Source organism: Pinus tabuliformis, chromosome 9, assembly GCF_031772625.1.
Source record: "Pinus tabuliformis cultivar Carrire ecotype Pingquan chromosome 9, CPIR1, whole genome shotgun sequence".
Classification (NCBI taxonomy): Eukaryota; Viridiplantae; Streptophyta; class Pinopsida; order Pinales; family Pinaceae; genus Pinus; species Pinus tabuliformis.
In genome coordinates, this window is record NC_142307.1 from 1,597,223,665 (window position 1) to 1,597,243,141 (window position 19,477).

At 44.0% G+C, this 19,477-nt stretch overlaps 1 pseudogene; it reads right to left on the reverse strand.

Annotated features, from left to right (window-relative positions):
- The window catches only part of LOC149154845 (BAHD acyltransferase DCR-like), a 63,128-nt pseudogene extending 46,049 nt beyond the window's left edge, over positions 1-17,079 (reverse strand).
- Positions 17,080-19,477: the final 2,398 nt, after the last annotated feature.

Here is a 19,477-nt window from a genome sequence, read left to right on the forward strand (position 1 = left end):
ATGTCACCATGCCCCTAGTCATCCTCCATCCGGTGTTTTGAAATTGTCTGCAGAGGGTAAGAATGCATGCCCCTAAAAACAAATAATTTTCCATCTGGCCCCGTAAACTCCATATCCAACTTCCTCCAATCAGTAGTGACTCCAGCAAGAGAATAGATCCATTGGACACCCATCACCACATTAGTGTTTGGTACATCCACCACAAAGAAATGATCAGTCACTGAATAGTTCCCCATGGTCATTGTCAAAGAAGGGATGTATCGTGTACACTACATAGTCATATCCCCTGGCACAAGGACTAAGAACCCCTCAAACTCCTCAATCTTGATGCCCCACCTCTGAACCATCTATGCATCGATGAAACTGTGAGTGGCCCCACCATCCACCAAAACTATGACACGTTGTCCCTACATTGTGCCTTTGATCCTACGTAAAAAAATTGGTACCTCCACGTAAGGATGAAAGGACTCCTCCTGCTGGTGCGAAAGGGGCTCCCCCTAGTGGTGGTGGTGGTGGTGGTCCCCTCTCCACATATGTCACATTGTCATATCTACTTATCTCCAACTCTATGTCATCCTCATGGTTACTATCAGATAAAACCTCAATGTAATGGGTTGTTGGCTTGGTGGGGCCTGACCCAAGTTCAACGTTAATTAGCCAAACAAATCCCTACACTTCTGGCCCTTTCGGCATCAGCCCACGGAGATTAAACCGAAATCTCACCCGAAGCAGTATGGGGGGATGCTGGAACCAAGTTTCTGCACCCTGACATGGTCGTGATGTCCGTTTATTCCTCTTATTCTTACTTTCACACAGGTAGTTGATTTCTAGGGCTCTATCCATCTAGCCCTTTATTCCGCCCTTAAGTACCTCCACGAAGGGATACGATTTGCCTTCACGTAGCCGTAACCTGCGGTTTAGGTATTTTCACACTGCTTGGGCAGTGTATCATGCAGATTCCCAACCTAGCTTAAGTGTCTTACTTATCTTATTAAATAATCACAGTTAGCATCGTGTAAACAAATATCCTTATTTGTGTTCAATTATCCAACGTAATTACATACATTCACGCATCACATAAGAATTATAAATGAAATTCCTACACAATATGACAAGATGTATTAATAGGAAACAAAGACACGGAATTTGTAAAATACTTCTCTTTGTTGATATCTTCATATGATTACAGACTCTATCCGCCCTACGCACACAGCTGCAGGGGTCCGTGCACTCAGCTGCAGACTTCCACCCTAGGCCTCTACACACTCAGTTGCAGAGCCTCTACCTACACTAAGACCCGAAACTTAGACTTCTCTGCTTATCGCTCAAGACTTCTTCTACACCTTGTTAGCACCTAAATCTGCCTTAGGCTAAAGGAAGGAAAAAATTAGGGTAACCACAAACCATGCTCAGTCTGTTAGCTAGCCCTACCAGAGCAGGAGAGGGCTCTCTCCGAGTCACGCTCAGTGAATAGATGATTGAAAACGGTCTGAGATGACTTACAATGCAATATTTACCTTAGGCTAGTAAGTGAATAGGGATTTTGGAAACAATTTTATGAATGACCAAGCTTCTGGGATGTTATGGGACCGGCACTCATCAAAGAACAAAGAATTTAATACAAAGGAACAGATTATTCCGTGAGGCAAGGTAGGTGGAAAATGTAACAATTTAGCTTGAGGTATCGCGGCATGAATAGATTGCTGAAGAAAGTGAAAAGGGCATAGTGACATGAATCCTTTTCAACAGAAGAATAACACTGAACATGAAATTTTCCCACAGGCAGAGCAATAAAATTGAATTCTACCTAATCTCACTCAGAAAATTTCACCGGAAATGAACATGAATAGAATTATGAAACATAATAAAATACATATGAAAACATAAGAGACACATTTGTTACACTCACAACCACAAGAATCTCATGAAACAGAGTCGCTGCCTTTCATTAATTCTCTGTAAAAAATACACAGTGAAGAAATAAAGTTTCTTTCCCACAGTCTCCCAGAAGTTACAAGCCAATCCACCCTTTGCAAATAACTTGCATACAATATATAGAATGTGTGAGGAAGAGATAGAACACCCAAGGGTTGGGGAGTTACTCGAATCATTACAAAATGGAGATGGAGAGCCAACCATCAGCTACAGGTGCAGCGCTGCAAACATGACATTTGGCTTGGGGTGACCGTTTGCCTTCTTTCGCCACTTGGATAGAAGCCAATCTGGAGAAAAAACTCTTTAAATGTTGCCTTTGGTGCCAAAAAACTGAAGTGTAGATGAGCGGGCCCACTTGGAGAAGTCGCGAACAGAAATTTCACGAAACAGAAGCAAATTGGCAATTGTTTCCTCTGTGCGCCACGCCATTTTTTCTGTGCGTCGTGCTACTTTGGGACCTGTTTTGGTGCACTTTCAGGGGTCAAAAATGTGCCCAAGTGGGTTTGCTGGAAAGTCTATCCTGTCTACTTCCTCACCCAACTGGAATTTTCAAATTTGGTGCTCATTTTCCCCTCCAAATCTCCATTCTCCCAAGACTGCTTTTTGTGTGTCAAAAAAGTGGCAGAGAGACCATTTTTGGGTGTTTTTTGACCTTCAGAAGACCTAGATTTTGCCCAAATCTCTTGCCCAAACACCAGTAGTCGTAATTTTCCATGCTGAATCCAAATCTACAAGCCATTCCTCATTTGGAGCCCTAGAATTTTAGCATCGCGCCAGTGGCGTGGCGCACAGGGAGAAAATCCCTGTTTTTTACCCAAAAAATTACCAAGTGACCAAAATTTCCCCAAAATTTTTTGAAATTTGGGCTGGAGGATCTCTATGGGGTGCTATGATGGGCCAAGGAAGCCTTAGCCAAGATTCAAAGCCAATCTTGATCCTTTTCCCTCTTTTCCCTTCTTGTTGCTTTCCTCAATTTTGCCTTCAAGTTCCTTATCCGGGCCTGTGCACTCATGTTTCGCACCCTGTAACGGAAAGCCATATGTCTCAATAGAGCAAGGTCCTGGTCGGCTTTGTCCAGCAGCCTCTCCAAATGCATGTTGACCCTCTCAAGGTTGGCCTCCCGATCCTCATTGATTGCTTGCTCCAAAGATGTGAGCGCAACCCTTCTTCTTTGAGCAGCTTGGCGATGCTCACGAATATTTTGCAGCTCCATGATCGTCTGTTGGTCCTCAAGCTGTTTGTTTCTCTACTCCAGGTATTTCATGTTCCACTTGGCCCTCTCCAAGTCAAGGGACAAGGACTCAATCACTGACTGCTGCTCCTGGATGATCTCTGTGAGCTCCTCATTTGTTGGTTCTGCATCTATCTCATCATCCTGGAGGAGAACAAACTTGGTCTCTCGCTCACCTGATGGCCCTTCCTCCTGCACTGGCTCCTTGCCCTTACCCTGCTCCTGTGATGCTAATGTCGGAAGCGAGGCCCCTTCCACCCCGGGTGGAGATAATACTCGCTTTGCTGCTGCAAATAAGGGTCTACTGCCTTTCTGATAGGTGATGTATACTGGCATAGTGGCAATCTCATGTCGCTCATACTGATGAGATGGGCCCCCTACCTCATGCTCTGCCTCTAAAACCACTTGTGTAGCGCTGAAGAAGTCACGGGAGATGAAGTCCTCCCAAGCAATACCCTGCAATCCCAACTGATGGTCTACCAAAATCCGGATAAGGGCAAAGTGATACACATTGTTAAGTTGTTGTCGAGCGGTCTTGTGCTGCATGAAATTTCTCATTCTCTCTATGTTCCCGCAGATGAAAATGGGAGGTTCATCATCCAAACCCTGGTAAAGTGCATGAGCAACCTAATGTGGTATGCATAAAGGCGAGAAAACTTCCCCTCGCAACTGAAGTATTTCATGATCAATTTCATGAGTGAGGCATACTCATCTTTCAGAAATCTGAATGGAAAAACTCTCGTGAGGTGGGTCAAACAGCTGTCTTTGATGTAAGGCTCATAATGATGCCTTTCTACCTTCTCTTCTTGTGCCACTGCTCTCCAATGTTTGGTATGCCTGTTGCCACTGATATGGTTTCGGGTGTCAATGTGAAAGTGACCCCAGCCAAGATAGATTGTCCTCCATGTAGGTGAAGCGCAAAAAGATGGGCCAACTCATGATGAATTCTGACATTTTCCACCCTCTGAAAAATTCAAAACATGCCAAGTGCTAGAAACAAGACATAGCAATAGGGCATGCCTACAACTCGGTGAGGGTGTTTGGCTCATCTCTAAGATGTCTGCCACTCTGGTGATGTCTCCTTTGGGCCCTTTCTCCCGAAGCTGTGTCACTGTTGGTCTCCTCCTCATATTCTGATGAAACTTCGGATGCCATTACTACTATTTGTACCCTGAGTTTTATGCTGCCCTTTAATTCCAATGAAGCTGGTAGTCGCTCTGAAAATCTCTCGATTTGATAGCCTTCACCAAAGTTTTGGGTGGTTTGGCAACGTTTCTTGGCCCCTGGTCTGTGTGCACCACGTGCTTTGTATGCGCCGCGCCTGTGTAATCCTTTAATTGCGGGCTGGCTGCGTGTGCGCCGCGCCCGGTGAGTGCGCTGTGCTCCTGGGTATGTGCGCCGCGCCCTCTAAAACCTGCTCCCACTCACTTCCAACGCTCCAATCTCACACTCACGCCTTTGCAATGTCTTCTCCAAGTCTTGTAGCAGCACAATGCCTTTGATTTGGGTCAAAACATGTATTTATAGCCTTGGAGGAGATGGGTTTAATTTTTGCTTCCTTGAAAACCCATTTTTCTAATGTTGTGTTTTGCACTTTTTCACTGATTTTTAAACACACTGATTTTCACTTTCCCTTTGACATTTTGGCTCAAATGATGAAATTTTTGGCACATCTTTGCAGGGACTGTATGACAGAGCATTTGGCCATGGAAACCATAACTGCATCTGAAAAGTCAACTGGTGATTTTTTGGAAAATTTTATCATAAATGACCTTGTTTGACTTTTCTTCAAAATAGAGTTTTGAAGAAGAGTCGAAGTCTATCCACGTGACGATGAAGCTCTCTGAACCATAGCTGTGTAAGGGCCTCCCTCTGGCCTGCATGGCTTTTTTGGACATGTTTCAAAGACCAAATTGATGAATTCCTAGACCCAAACATAGAAAATGACTTTGTCCTGTAAAGGACCAGACCTTGACTGTCATGGACTTTGGTGATTGTTGACAAAAGACCTGAGCCAGCAGGAGCCAGACATGAGGGAAAATGATTAGCATGACTTTCTCCATCAGATCATGGCATTCCCCTAGCGAAATGCAGCTGAGTGAATGGAGCGGGACACCTAAAATTGAAATGCACAAAGAGTTTTGATCTCTGACGGAGGGCTGACCAGACCAACTCTAACATTGGCTCCAATGGGGGATGGTAGCTCCTTGGAGGTGCCAAGAACAGCAGATCTCTGGAGGAGCTAGACAGTGCCTTTTTTGTCCACTGGGCTATGGAGTCATCATTTCGATAAACAGCACAGGACTCTAACTTATTCATGAAACTAAAATGACCAAGAAATTGACTCAAACTTGACATTGAAATAACTCAAAAACTAACTTTACAGACTGAAACCAAACTGAAATAAAAATGGTATTTACAATGACAGTGGAAGCAGCATTAATATATCAGCAGTGACACTGCTTGAGAAGCTGACCATTGATCGGCCCTCTAGAACAATCTTCCCCATTCATTTCCTTCAGAAGAAAGGCATTCTGACCCCTATATGCTGCAATCTTGAAAGGACCTTTCCACAGATTTTTGAACTTTCCGTGCTTGCCTTTCTCTTCATTCCTTGCATCCCACTTCAGCACCACATCATCCAACTGAAATTTATCTGCTTTTGCTTTTCTGTCATAGATTTTATTTATCTTCTCCTGCAACTTGGATGTGTTCTTGAAAACTTCTTCTCTTGTTTGCTGCAAGTGGATCATTTGATTCAACCTTCTCTGCATGGGATCTTCTTCACTGCCAACCTCCTGAGGAAGTCTAACCACCGGGGTAGCAAGAGAGGCAGGGAATACTATGTCAACTCCATAAACAAGCTCAAATGGTGACATACCAATGGACTTTTTCTGACTGATCCGATCTGCCCAAAGCGCATGGACCAACCTCTTATTCCAGCTCTTTTTATTTATTTCCAGCAGCTTCTTGATGATGTTGACCAAGGATTTATTCGAAGATTCTGCCAATCCATTGCCTTGCGGATGATAGGCAGTTGAATGACCCAATATTATGTGATATTTATGACAAAATTCTACCATCCTTTTCGATTTGAAAGCTATTGCATTATTAGTGAGTAATTTGTTTGGACAACCAAAGCGAGACAAGATGTTATTTTCGAGAAATGAAATGATTACCGTGTCTGTAGCTTGTCTGGTGGGAGCTGCCTCGATCCATTTTGTGAAATAGTATGTTGCTGTAAGGATCCATCTTTGTTGTCCGAAAGAGGCGGGATGAATTTCCCCAATGAAATCCAACCCCCACTGCTGGAAAGGAGCGCTCACCTCAATAGGCTTAAGTGGAAAAGGCTGTAATTTCTGTTTCCCTTTGAAAATCTGACATTTATGACAGTGCTTGACCATCTTATACACATCAGCAAACAAAGTAGGCCAGTAGTACCCTGCTCTCAAAATTTTGTTCGTTGTTGACTTCCAAAAAAGATGACCACCACACTCTCCTCCGTGGAAATCCTCCATGACTTTCTTTGCCTCCTCTTCCACCAAACAATTTAACAAAATGCCACCGGGATCTTTCCGCTACAGTGCAGAATTCAAAATACAAAACTTGGCAGCCTTCAATTTGAGTGTTCTCGCATTTTTCTAGTCGTGTCGAGCGGTGGTGACAGATTCTTCAGCACATATATTATATCGGAATACCATGGGGACAAAGCAAACATTTCAGATACCTGAATTGACATTCCTTCCTCATTCTCATCGGACATGGCAGCGATCAGATTTATGTCCAAGGCATGCAAGTTTGATTCGGCCATCAGCTTTGCCAACCCCTGTCCTTTGACCAGCTTTGTGGGCTTTATTTCCACATCATATTCCAACAAGGCTACAATCCATTTGCCTCTTCTCCCTTCCGGATCGGTCTGCACTAAAACATCTTTTACAGCAGTATTAGGGACATAGGCCAGAATGTGAGAATGTAGAATATATACTCGGAAATCCTTCAATGCCTTCACCAATGCCAGGGCTTGCTTCTCAATGATGTTGTACTTCAAAGCTGCATCCCTTATGGCCCTGCTGAAGAATGCAATGGGTCTTTCATGATCATCTCTCTTCTGTAATAATACCACTGCCATAGTGTGCTCAGAAGCAAATGAAAACAATATGAAATACTGAGTGTAGTCCGGGCTGACTAGAACTGGAGCTCAAGAAAGGGCCAATTTGACCAAGTTGAAAGATTTTACAGCCTCCTCTGTCCATTTCACCTGGCTGTCCTTCTTAAGCATGTTGGTCATTTCTCTTAAGTGTTCTGCAAGATTAGGCACAAAACGACGGAGAAAATTCATCTTACCATTGAATGATTGTATCTCTTTTTTGTTCTTAGGCAGATCAATTTGCTGAATTGCTTGCACACCTGCTGGGTCTATACAAATGCCATCCTTTGAAATGATGTGCCCAAGTAATTTTCCTTCCTCCATGGCGAACAAGCTCTTCTTAGGATTCAACGATAGACCATATTTCTTGCACTTTTGAAAGACAATTTTTAGGTGATGCATGTGCTCTTCATCAGATTTGGAAAATACCATCAAATCATCCAAGTACACCACCAAAAACACATCCTTCTCATTTGCAAAAGCCAAGTCCATTTCCCGTTGAAATGTGGCACCTGCATTCTTTAAACCGAAGGGCATTTTGGCATAGTGAAAGGTTCCCCATGGAGTGGTGAATGTTGTCTTGTCTTTGTCATAATTTGGTTATATCTGGAATAACCATCAAGCAATGACATACGAGATGCCCCCACTACTCACTGAAGTATATGGTCCATTTTGGGCAGTGGATAGTTGTCCTTCAATGAGACTTTATTTAGATTTCTAAAATCAATGCATAGGCGGATCTCACCGGTCTTCTTGCGTACAGGCACTAAGTTAGATATCCAATCTGAAAATCTGATGGGCACAATGATACCTGACTTGTACAACCTGTTTACCTCCTTTTCGATAGATGGCAGCAACTTTGGATTTATCCTTCTCAGCTTCTGTCTAAATGGTTTTTGATTGGGCTTGATGGGTATTGTGTGCTGAATAATATTTGTATCATAGGTCTTTAAATCAGAATAGTCCCAAGCAAACACATCTGCAAATGAAGCCATCAAACTGATGTATTTGTCCTTAATCTTTGGTAGTAATGCTTTGGACAATTTTACCAACTTTGGATTGGCAGCTGTACCGATGTTGACTTCTTCTACACCCTTCTCTGTTGGCTGCAATGTTGGCTTGCGGGCTACATCATCCTGATCAAAAAGTTCCTCTAGAGGTATCAAGCCTTTAGGAATGATGTTATTCTTCAGCTGCAAAACGTCCATTTCATTGATCTGCACTTCATCTGTACCATTCCCTTTGCCTTCATCGTTTACTACATCAATTGAGGTTTCTTTGAACTTGCCTTTGTTTAGTAGAAAATCCTTAATCTCCTCATCATCTTGAAACACTTGCCAATATCGCTGATTGTCTGGAATGGTTGGACAATGCTTGACATGGATTTCAAATTTATTGTTGGAGTTCATGGGGATCTTCAAGCTGCTCACTACCTTGGCAAGAGCATCAGCAATACTATTTTGTATACGAGGTACACATGTCAAGGTGTATTCTGAAAATAACTTCAAGATGTATAAAACTACATTACGATAAGCCCGCATCCTAAGATGTTTTGCTTGATACTCACCTCTGACCTGTTTTATTACCAACTCGAAATCGCCATATACCGAAATCCTTTTTTCATTCAGCATTCTAAGAATCTTCAGGCCAGCAATCAGAGCTTCATACTTAGCTTCATTGTTTGAACACTCAAAGGCTAGCTTGTAAGAGCAAACCCTCACGCTGCTAGGCACTTTGTTTGGGGCGGAGAAAGGACTGCGTACCCAAATTCCAATTCCAGCACCATCATTTCCTACTGCTCCATCGAAATCCATGGTCCACAAGCCTTCTTCCTCCTCTTGTAAGTGCTGGAAATCTGTTTGTCATGCCTTGTCTGCTTGTTGTCCATTACTTTCAGCTGATTGCCCAACATTTTCCTGCTTTTCTTGTCTTTCTTTCTTCAAAATTTCTCTGAAATTTTTTGTTATTTCTGGAATGTCATATGCTTCTACTATCTGACTATCTATCTCATTTAAACTATCTGAAAACAAAACAAAAGACTCTAAATCTGTATGTACATAGTTAATAGGATGATTTATATGTTTCTCCTTGCTTGTGATCATATATTTCGTTTTTTGTTCCCAATATAACTTCCTCGTTTGTCCAAACACCAGGATTGTTGCATAGGAGAAATCCAGTTGTAGTGTCCCTTTCAATTTCGCTACCCAAGACCGGGAAAGAAGCATGCCAAACCTTGGAGGAATATCTGCTACCACCACATCCATCAAAACATTTTTCATAGGAAGCTGATCCAAACTCACAACTAAGTCTTTGATGAGTCCTATACATCTTACTCTGCTGGAATCGAATGAATAGAGATCATGATATTGCCGGGTGATGTCCAGACCAAGCTTATCCATGATAGCCTTGGGCATGAGATTGTGAGAAGCTCCAGAATCGAACATGGCATTGTGTAACACAAAATCATGCAATCGTAAACTGATATAGAAGGGTGGCACATCGCTATCAGGAGACTCACCATTCGATGTTGGTCCAAAAATCATTTCAAGTTGATCATCTTCTACATTTACCATGTCAGACATTGGGTCCAAATTCAACATTTTAGAAATTTGTCCTCTATAACTGTTGTTCTTCATTATTTCAGTCAAGGGAATGGATACCTTTAACTTAGAAATCTCGTTCTCTAGGCTAAAAGCAGGAGTCTTTTCTACCTCTTTGACTGGGATCTCTTTCCTTTCCTTTTCTTTTGATGTGGCTGGTTGCTGTGATTGTTCTGCTGATTTTGATTTGCTGCTCTCTAGACCGACCACCTCCTTTCCTTTTCTTTGTGTAGCTGACGAATCATTTTTTGTTGTTTCAACCTCCTCCTTTTTCTGAATTGGTTTGGCCGGCACATCTCTGTTTCTAAGTGAATATTGCTGCTGTTGTGTGGACAAAGCATTCATATATCCCCTTTGATATTCTTCGAATTCTTCTTCCAACACAGTGTCGCTAGCTAGAATAAAATCAGTGTCTTGGTGTGTAGCTAAATTCACCGCACATTCTTCCTCTTCCGTAATGTAAGTAGGCAGCTCATCTGGAGTAAAGAGATGGTTTTCTTCGCCTATTACATTCCCATCCTCATCTGACTCTGGTCCATGCACAAAATTCTGCTGCAAAGGTGTTTGTACCGGCTATTGTGTTGTCTGCTCTTGAGTTCGCTGATCTCTCTGTCTTATTCTATATTGTGGCTGCTGCTGGCCATGAAAGTTAGGATTCCTAACTTGTGGCTCTGGCTTGTCAAGTTTTACCCTTTCAAGCATCTGCTCTACCTTTTTGAGAAGTTGATCCATTGAAGAAGATTCTTCTTTCATAGTGGTTTTCTTCTCTGCTTTCGCTCTAGCTCTTTTGGACAGCAGATTTGCCTCAACGCTGACCGCAATTTTCTGCATGTCTTCCATTGTGGCCGGTTCTCTTTCTCTTAATTGGTACGCCATGTCAGCATCAAAACCATATGGAGACATCATCATTGCTAGTCCCACAGGCGGCTTTAGATGATCTGGAATTTCGTTATAGACTACATTAAATCTAACACAATAGTCTTGGACTGACTCACCAGCGTTCCATTTGATTTGTTCATATTCGGCCAGAATTTGAAGGGGATTCTTTTTCACTTCCCACCGGTTCAAAAATTGTCTTTGTAGTTCAGCCAAGGTAGTGATACTTGCTGCTGGCAAACCTCTGAACCATTTCCTCACATCACCTGCAAATGTCTATACAAAGAGCCTCATTGCCACGTTCTCTGCATCAATCTCATGAAGTTCATAGAAGTCTGCCATTTTGTCTACATGTTGCTGAGCAGTAATGCTGTTAGGAGTGCCATCAAAAAATAGGATTTTACTTTGATAATCCGTTGGCATATCATCTAGAACTTGGGGTAGAACAAGGGGTGCAAAACGGGCAGCCATCATTCTCGGTGGATTTGGCCTTGGAGGTGTTGGAGGAGTGTGCATAGTTTGCAAGGGGCTTGCAATTGGAGTTTGGGGCTGTGTTGCAATGTAATTATCAATTAACCTATTAGCTCTTTCTGTTTCGAGGTCTACAATAAATCGCGGATTGGGGATAGTATAATCAACAGCCCTTTTGGATTTAGACTCAAACAATGATATCTCAAACCGTTCATCAAACTCAAGCTCTTCAAGATACTCAAAAATGTCGGGACATGAATGGGATTTAAACACGGGAGTTATGGTGCTTTCTTGACGAAGGAGTCTTGGGATCAAATTAGGTTTTTCGTAAATATGAGGAGGATCCGGGTCTGGATTGGCTCTGGTATATTGTCTCGAAGCTAGTGTGCTATTGAGAAAAATCACAGGACACAACCAACTTACTCAGCCTTTCCAATCCTAAGCTCATCATCCGGAAGCTTAGAATTATTATGAAACAAGGGGATTTGATTTCAACTTATTCCCCAGCGGAGTCGCCACTATGTTAACACCTAAATCTGCCTTAGGCTGAAGGAAGGCAGAAATTAGGGTAACCACAAACTACGCTTAGTCTAGTAGCTAGCCCTACCAGAGCAGGAGAGGGCTCTCTCCGAATCACACTCAGTGAATAGATGATCGAAAACGGTCTGAGATGACTTACAATGCAATATTTACCTTAGGCTAGTAAGTGAATAGGGATTCTAGAAACAATTTTATGAATGACCAAGCTTCTAGGATGTTATGGGACCAGCGCTCAACAAAGAACAGAGAATTTAATACAAAGGCACAGATTATTCCATGAGGCAAGGTAGGCGGAAAATGTAACAATTTAGTTTGAGGTAACTCGGCATGAATAGATAGTTGAAGAAAATGAAAAGGGCATAGTGACATGAATCCTTTTCAATAGAAGAATAACACTGAACATGAAATTTTCCCACAGGCAAAGCAATAAAATTGAATTCTACCTAATCTCACTCAGAAAATTTCACTAGAAATGAACATGAATCGAATTATGAAACATAAAGAAATACATATGAAAACATAAGAGACACATTTGTTACACTCACAACCACAAGAATCTCATGAAACAGAGTCGCTGCCTTTCATTAATTCTCTATCAAAAAAACACAGTTAAGAAACAAAGTTTCTTTCCCACAGTCTCCCAAAAGTTACAAGCCAACCCACCCTTTGCAAATAACTTGCATACAATATAGAGAATGTGTGAGGAAGAGATAGAACACCCAAGGGTTGGGGAGTTACTCGAATCATTACAAAATGGAGATGGAGAGCCAACCATCAGCTATAGGTGCAGCGCTGCAAACATGACATTTGGCTTGGGGTGACGTTTGCCTTCTTTCGCCACTTGGATAGAAGCCAATTTGGAGAAAAAACTATTTAAATGCCACCTTTGGTGCCAAAAAACCGAAGTGTAGATGAGAGGGCCCACTTGGAGAAGTCGCGAACAAAAATTTCGCGAAACAGAAGCAGATTGGAAATTTTTCCTCTGTGTGCCATGCCATTTTTTATGTGCATCGCGCTACTTTGGGACCTGTTTTGGGGCACTTGCAGGTGTCCAAAATGTGCCCAAGTGGGCTTGCTGGAAAGCCTATCCTGTCTACTTCCTAACCCAACTAGAATTTTCAAATTTGGTGCTCATTTTCCCCTCCAAATCTCCATTCTCCCAAGACTGCTTTTTGTGTGTCAAAAAAGTGGCAGAGAGGCCATTTTTGGGTGTTTTTTGACCTTTAGGAGACCTAGATTTTGCCAAAATCTCTTTCCCAGACACCAGTAGTCGTAATTTTCCATGCTGAATCCAAATATGCAAGCCATTCCTCATTTGGAGCCCTAGAATTTAGCGTCGCGCCAGTGGCGCGCGCACAGGGAGAAAATCCTTGTTTTTTACCCAAAAAATTACCAAGTGACCAAAATTTCCCCAAAATTTTTTTGAAATCTGGGCTGGAGGATCTCTATGGGGTGCTATGATGGGCCAAGGAAGCCTTAGCCAAGATTCGAAGATGATCTTGCTCCTTTGCCCTATTTTCCCTTCTTGTTGCTTTCCTCAATTTTGCCTTCAAGTTCATTATCCGGGCCTGTGCGCTCATGTTTCGCACCCTGTAACGGAAATCCATAAGTCTTAATAGAGCAAGGTCATGGTCAGCTTTGTCCAGCAGCCTCTCCAAATTCATGTTGACCCTCTCAAGGTTGGCCTCCCAATCCTCATTGATTGCTTGCTCCAAAGATGTGAGCGCAACCCTTCTTCTTTGAGCAGCTTGGCGATGCTCACGAATATTTTGCAGCTCCATGATCGTCTGTTTTTCCTCAAGCTGTATGTTTCTCTGCTTCAGGTATTTCATGTTCCACTTGGCCCTCTCCAAGTCAAGGGAAAAGGAGTCAATCACTGACTGCTGCTCCTGGATGATCTCTGTGAGCTCCTCATTTGTTGGTTCTGCATCTGTCTCATCATCCTGGAGGAGAACAAACTCGGTCTCTCGCTCACCTGATGGCCCTTCCTCCTGCACTGGCTCCTTGCCCTTACCCTGCTCCTGTGATGTTGATGTCGGAAGCGAGGCCCCTTCCACCCCGGGTGGAGATAACACTCGCTTTGCTGTTGCAAATAAGGGTCTACTGCCTTTCTGATAGGTGATGTATACTGGCATAGTGGCAGTCTCATGTCACTCATACTGATGAGATGGGCCCCCTACCTCATGCTCTGCCTCTGAAACCACCTGTGGAGCACTGAAGAAGTCACGGGAGATGAATTCCTCCCAAGCAATACCCTGCAATCCCAACTGATGGTCTACCAAAATCTGGATAAGGGCAAAGTGATACACACTGTTAAGCTGCTGTCAAGGGGTCTTGTGCTGCATGAAATTTCTCATCCTCTCTATGTTCCTGCAGATGAAAAATGGGAGGTTCATCATCCGAACCCTGGTAAAGTGCATGAGCAATCTGATGTGGTATGCATAAAGGCGAGAAAACCTCCCCTCGCAACTGAAGTATTTCATGATGAATTTCATGAGCGGGGCATACTCATCTTTCAGAAATTTGAATGGAAAAACTCTCTTGAGGTGGCTCAAACAGCTGTCTTTGATGTAAGGCTCATGATGATGCCTTTCTACCTTCTTCTTCTTGTGCCACTGCTCTCCAATTTTTTGTATGCCTGTTGCCACTGATATGGTTTCAGGTGTCAATGTGAAAGTGACCCCAGCCAAGATAGACTGTCCTCCATGTAGGTGAAGCGCAAAAAGACGAGCCAACTCATGATGAACTCTGACATTTTCCACCCTCTGACAAAATTCAAAACATGCCAAGTGCTGGAAACAAGACATAGCAAGAGGGAATGCCTGCAACTCGGTGAGGGTGTTTGGCTCATCTCTAAGATGTCTGCCACTCCAGTGATGTCTCCTTTGGGCCCTTTCTCCCGAAGTTGTGTCACTGTGGGTCTCCTCCTCATATTCTGATGAAACTTCGGATGCCATTATTGATGTTTGTACCCTGAGTTTTATGCTGCCCTTTGATTCCAATGAAGCTGGTAGTCGCTCTGAAAATCTCTCGATTTGATAGCCTTCACCAAAATTTTGGGTGGTTTGGAAACATTTCTCGACCCCTGGTCTGTGTGCGCCACGCGCTATTCCCAGTGTGTCACGCGCTTTGTATGTGTCGCACCTGTGTAATCCTTTAACTGCGGGCTGGCTGCGTGTGCGCCACGCTCCTGGGTATGTGCGCCGCACCCTCTAAAACCTACTCCCACTCACTTCCAATGCTCCAATCTCACACTCACGCCTTTGCAATGTCTTCTCCAAGTCTCGTAGCAGCACAATGCCTTTGATTTGGGTCAAAACATGTATTTATAGCCTTGGAGGGGATGGGTTTAATTTTTGATTCCTTGAAAACCCATTTTTCTAATGTTGTGTTTTTCACTTTTTCACTGATTTTTAAACACACTGATTTTCACTTTCCCTTTGACATTTTGGCTCAAATGATGAAATTTTCGGCGCATATCTGCAGGGATTGTATGACAGAGCATTTGGCCATGGAAACCATAACTGCATCTGAAATGTCAACTGGTGATTTTTTGGAAAATTTTATCATAAATGACCTTGTTTGACTTTTCTTCAAAATAGAGTTTTGTAGAAGAGTCGAAGTCTATCCACGTGACGATGAAGCTCTCTAAACCATAGCTGTGTAAGGGCCTCCCTCTAGCCTGCATGGCTTTTTTGGACATGTTTCAAAGACCAAATTGATGAATTCCTAGACCCAAACATAGAAAATGACTTTGTCCTGTAAAGGACCAGACCTTGACTGTCATGTACTTTGGTGATTGTTGACAAAAGACCTGAGCCAGCAGGAGCCAGACATGAGGGAAAATAATTAGCATGACTTTCTCCGTCAGATCATGGCATGCCCCTAGTGAAATGCAGTTGAGTGAATGGAGCGGGACACCTAAAATTGAAATGCACAAAGAGTTTTGATCTCTGACGGAGGGTTGACCAGACCGACTCTAACACAACCTATGACTCATCAGAACTACTTAGAGCTTACTTACTTAGCTCTTTTTATACAATCCCATGGTCCGCGGACCATGGGTAGATCTTTTACAGCCGACTTTACTTTACAAAATAAGGGTGGACAACCCTTTATGACTCATGACACCTTCACACTCCACGACCACAAAATGTGGAGACTTTACAACTTTATTACAAAATTCGACCCAAAACATGGGCTTTTAGCCCCAAAACTGTCCTTGGGGGATCTCGTTCCCAACAGGCCCCCAACACAAACATCGTGACTCACCCTTGAGTCACTCGGTAGGTGCGAAGATCTTAGTGCGAAGACCTCCCAACTCGACCCTTATGACCGCAACCTTGGCAATGCACTATGCGGTCGGCTGCTTCACGTCTTCCACCTTTTGCTCAATCACTGCTCTTGAACTGTCGACCTAAAGCTTTTCCTGAGTTACCTACAAAGTCGCAAGCTTTCCTTCAATAGAGGTTGTGATCATGTAAGCCTCATCCAGCCAGGGCTTCAATCATGCCTTCAGCACTGCTTCCTTGTGCAGTGTTGCATCCACTTGTTCCTTTAGTTGCATGGCCTCCTACAGCTTCACCAATCTCTATGTGAGCATGATGGTTCACGTTGTGCTTTTGACCTCATCATAGCGTTGTTGTAGCTCATGCACTTCTGTCTCCAGCCATTGTACATTAGGGTCCTCCTGCAATCTTGTCAGGACCTTGAACGACTGCTCAAAAAGTTGTGTGCAGTCTGCTACTGCACTGTCAACCACCGCTATTGCCTCTATGACAGTGGTTGCACGCTGCTCCTTTACTTCTAGTGGGGTTGAAGGTTGGGCCTTCAACTATAACTTGGTGATCTACAGGTTCAACTCCAACTGAACCCTCGCCATTTCTCTATGAGAGTCGCGTACCCCTGTAGCCAGTTTGCGGACGCACACCTCAACTGGTTCTTCCTCAGGAATGGCCAACTCTGGGACCATTCGGCATGCCTCCTTGATGACCTGCATTACACGCCTCGGTCATCACAGCGATGGTAGAGTCTCGATGTAGTGTCATCTGCTCATTGTTAATCCTCTACTCACTGATCACCTGGAGGGCGTAGTTCTCACAAACCCTCAACTCTGCAATCACTCCATCCTGCAAGAGGTGGAGCACTTCACCAGGGAGTGCTGCTAGATTCAACCCTCCTCCCTTGAGGGCGCTAACAATGGACCTGTCAGCTTCATTCTCCATGGTCAATGCTCCATCAGGAATCACTATCACGCTAAAGGCCTTCGCGCGCAGCATCTAGGCATCTTCTAAAGTGTCGATAGCAAGGTTGGTGGACACCATGCCAGCCTATAACGCGTGGCTTCACAGCGTCTGCAAACCTATCTAGATAGCCCCTAAGATTAGTTGTTGCTGCTGCTCAAACTTTTGCAGGGCCTCCACAGTAACACCTTTCCTTGTGTCACTGATGTCATGCAAATCACCCTCTATGAGGGTGATTGGGTCCAGTGATGTCTTAGTGGCCTTGGATTTCTTCCTGGACCCTCCTTTCTCCTGCTCCCTTGGACAGTTGATGTGGGCGAACATCGCTTATGGATCTCCGTCGTGCTGCTCGGTCTGCTTGTCCGTCTCTTCCTCTATCTCAAGTGAAGGCGACCTCACGCCTTTGTCAAATCCCCACTCTGTTCCTCTTGCTTGCTTCTCCATCTGTTGAACGGCATCGCACTCTACCCGGGCCTTGTTAGCGGCCTCCTTCTTTCTCTTTTCGACTGGCTGCATCATCTTGAGCTTGGCCTCCTCCTTCTTTTTCTGCACAACAGACTTTCTCCCTCCCACCGCCAAGTCTGTTGTTTTGGGCCATTCGGCTGGCCATCAGTCAAGTACTGCATCAATGGTGTCATTTGTTGCCAAGTAAGGCAAGTCATACCATTTCTGCACAAGGTCCTTCTGCGCCCTGATGGACACATGGTGAAAATATGCTTTAAATTCTGCGTAGACCTGAAGGTTGGAAAAAATCGTAGGTGACAACCACGGCTTGTGATTGACGGCCATATGGATGTTCATCTCCATCAAGATCTAGAAGATCTTGTTGTCCTTGATGCATTGCGCATCCTTGGTCGCCCACAGCGAAGTGTACTTCACTACTTCTGGTAAGTCTGGCGCAATCGAAGGGAATTGGCTGTCCTCTAGCATCTCCCACGTTACCAACATAATAGGCAGCAAGAACCACGCGTAGTGGAATGTCTTACTGAGCTTTGCGGCAGTTTGCTAGGAATTCTCTGCAAAGATAGTCCACCCAATTGAACTGAACTCCTTCGGCGCACTGGGCTGCTAGCATGACGACAAGCGTCGACACCTCATCGGCACGACACTTCCTCATCACTTTCCCTACTAAAATATGCATAGCCACCTTTACCGCAAGGTCATATATGTTGGATATGGCATATCCATGCGGCTTCTTTACCAGCTTAAACTTGTTTTTCATGGCCTCCGCGAGGGCCTACTCACCACCTTTTCCGCCAAATATCATGGCTAGATTTTCTCTTGTGTAAGGAAATCACGTGATCCTATGGATCAATCTATCAGGTAATAGGTATTAGCTCCCCCAGCCACAAACACCCATCATGCAGCAAGCATAGCAGTTGCTTGATGACCAAGACTATAATCGGGGTACGGTTGTAGTGTGGCACCCAAAGTAGGTTGAGTAAACCTTCCTTGTCTACTTCTCTTAGCCACTTCTGTGGCTCTAATGTGGTCATTTCGGTGGTTGTATCGATAATGTGATGCATTAGTTGCTTGGTCGCCAGGTGTGGGAACTTCTCATGATCAGCCAAGTCCCAGTCTTCGAGTTTTAACAGACGAACCCACCCCATACGAGGTCCTTCAAAAACAATTTCATCGGGTAGCATAGGGGTTTCCAAGGGGACCTTGCTCTCATCAATATCTTTCGGCACCTTGGTATTGCCCTTGCATGGAAGGACATACTCAGGAAACCAAGTGATAGGGTCAGCACCCTGGGCTTCAACTTCCTCCACGTCTACTCCCACATCCTTATCATCCATCGAGATGTCTTCGATTTCTTCCTCCTCCTGCTCCATATTGATGGCTTTACCCTTTTCCTATGCGGTGGAATTTGGTGGGTTTCTTCTCAGTGATGCATGCATTGGTATTGCAGACTGCTTGTCCTTCTTATCCTTTGCGCTCTCCTTAGTTGGGGTCGGCTTTGGTCTCAGTGTCCTTGGTGATTTGGGGACTTCTGCTAACACTTCAACAACCTCTAGAGTAGCTACTTCTACCTCGCTAACCATGTCCAACATATCCTCCTCGATCGTCATTGCTTCAGTGTCCATGGTTGTGGCAAGTCTCGAGGTAGCACTCATCATCAATGCTCATGATATCTCTAGTAAGTTCTCAAATGCAGGACTTGTTATCAGAGCCTCGAAGAATTCTTGGTTCATGTGGGCCTGAGAGCTCAACAACTCTCACTCCTGTCTTATTCCCTTGTGGCTGAATGGGTACCACATAATCTATCGCCCATTTCTCAAAGGGTGGTAACGTCATCTATGGATTCAGAGGTAACTCATCCCTCCACGATGGCCTACCAGTTCTTTGACACCCATCACATGCTTTGCAATAAGCTTTTGAATCCTGATGGAGGGTTGGCCACCACAACCCTGCACGTAGAATCTTTTGCACA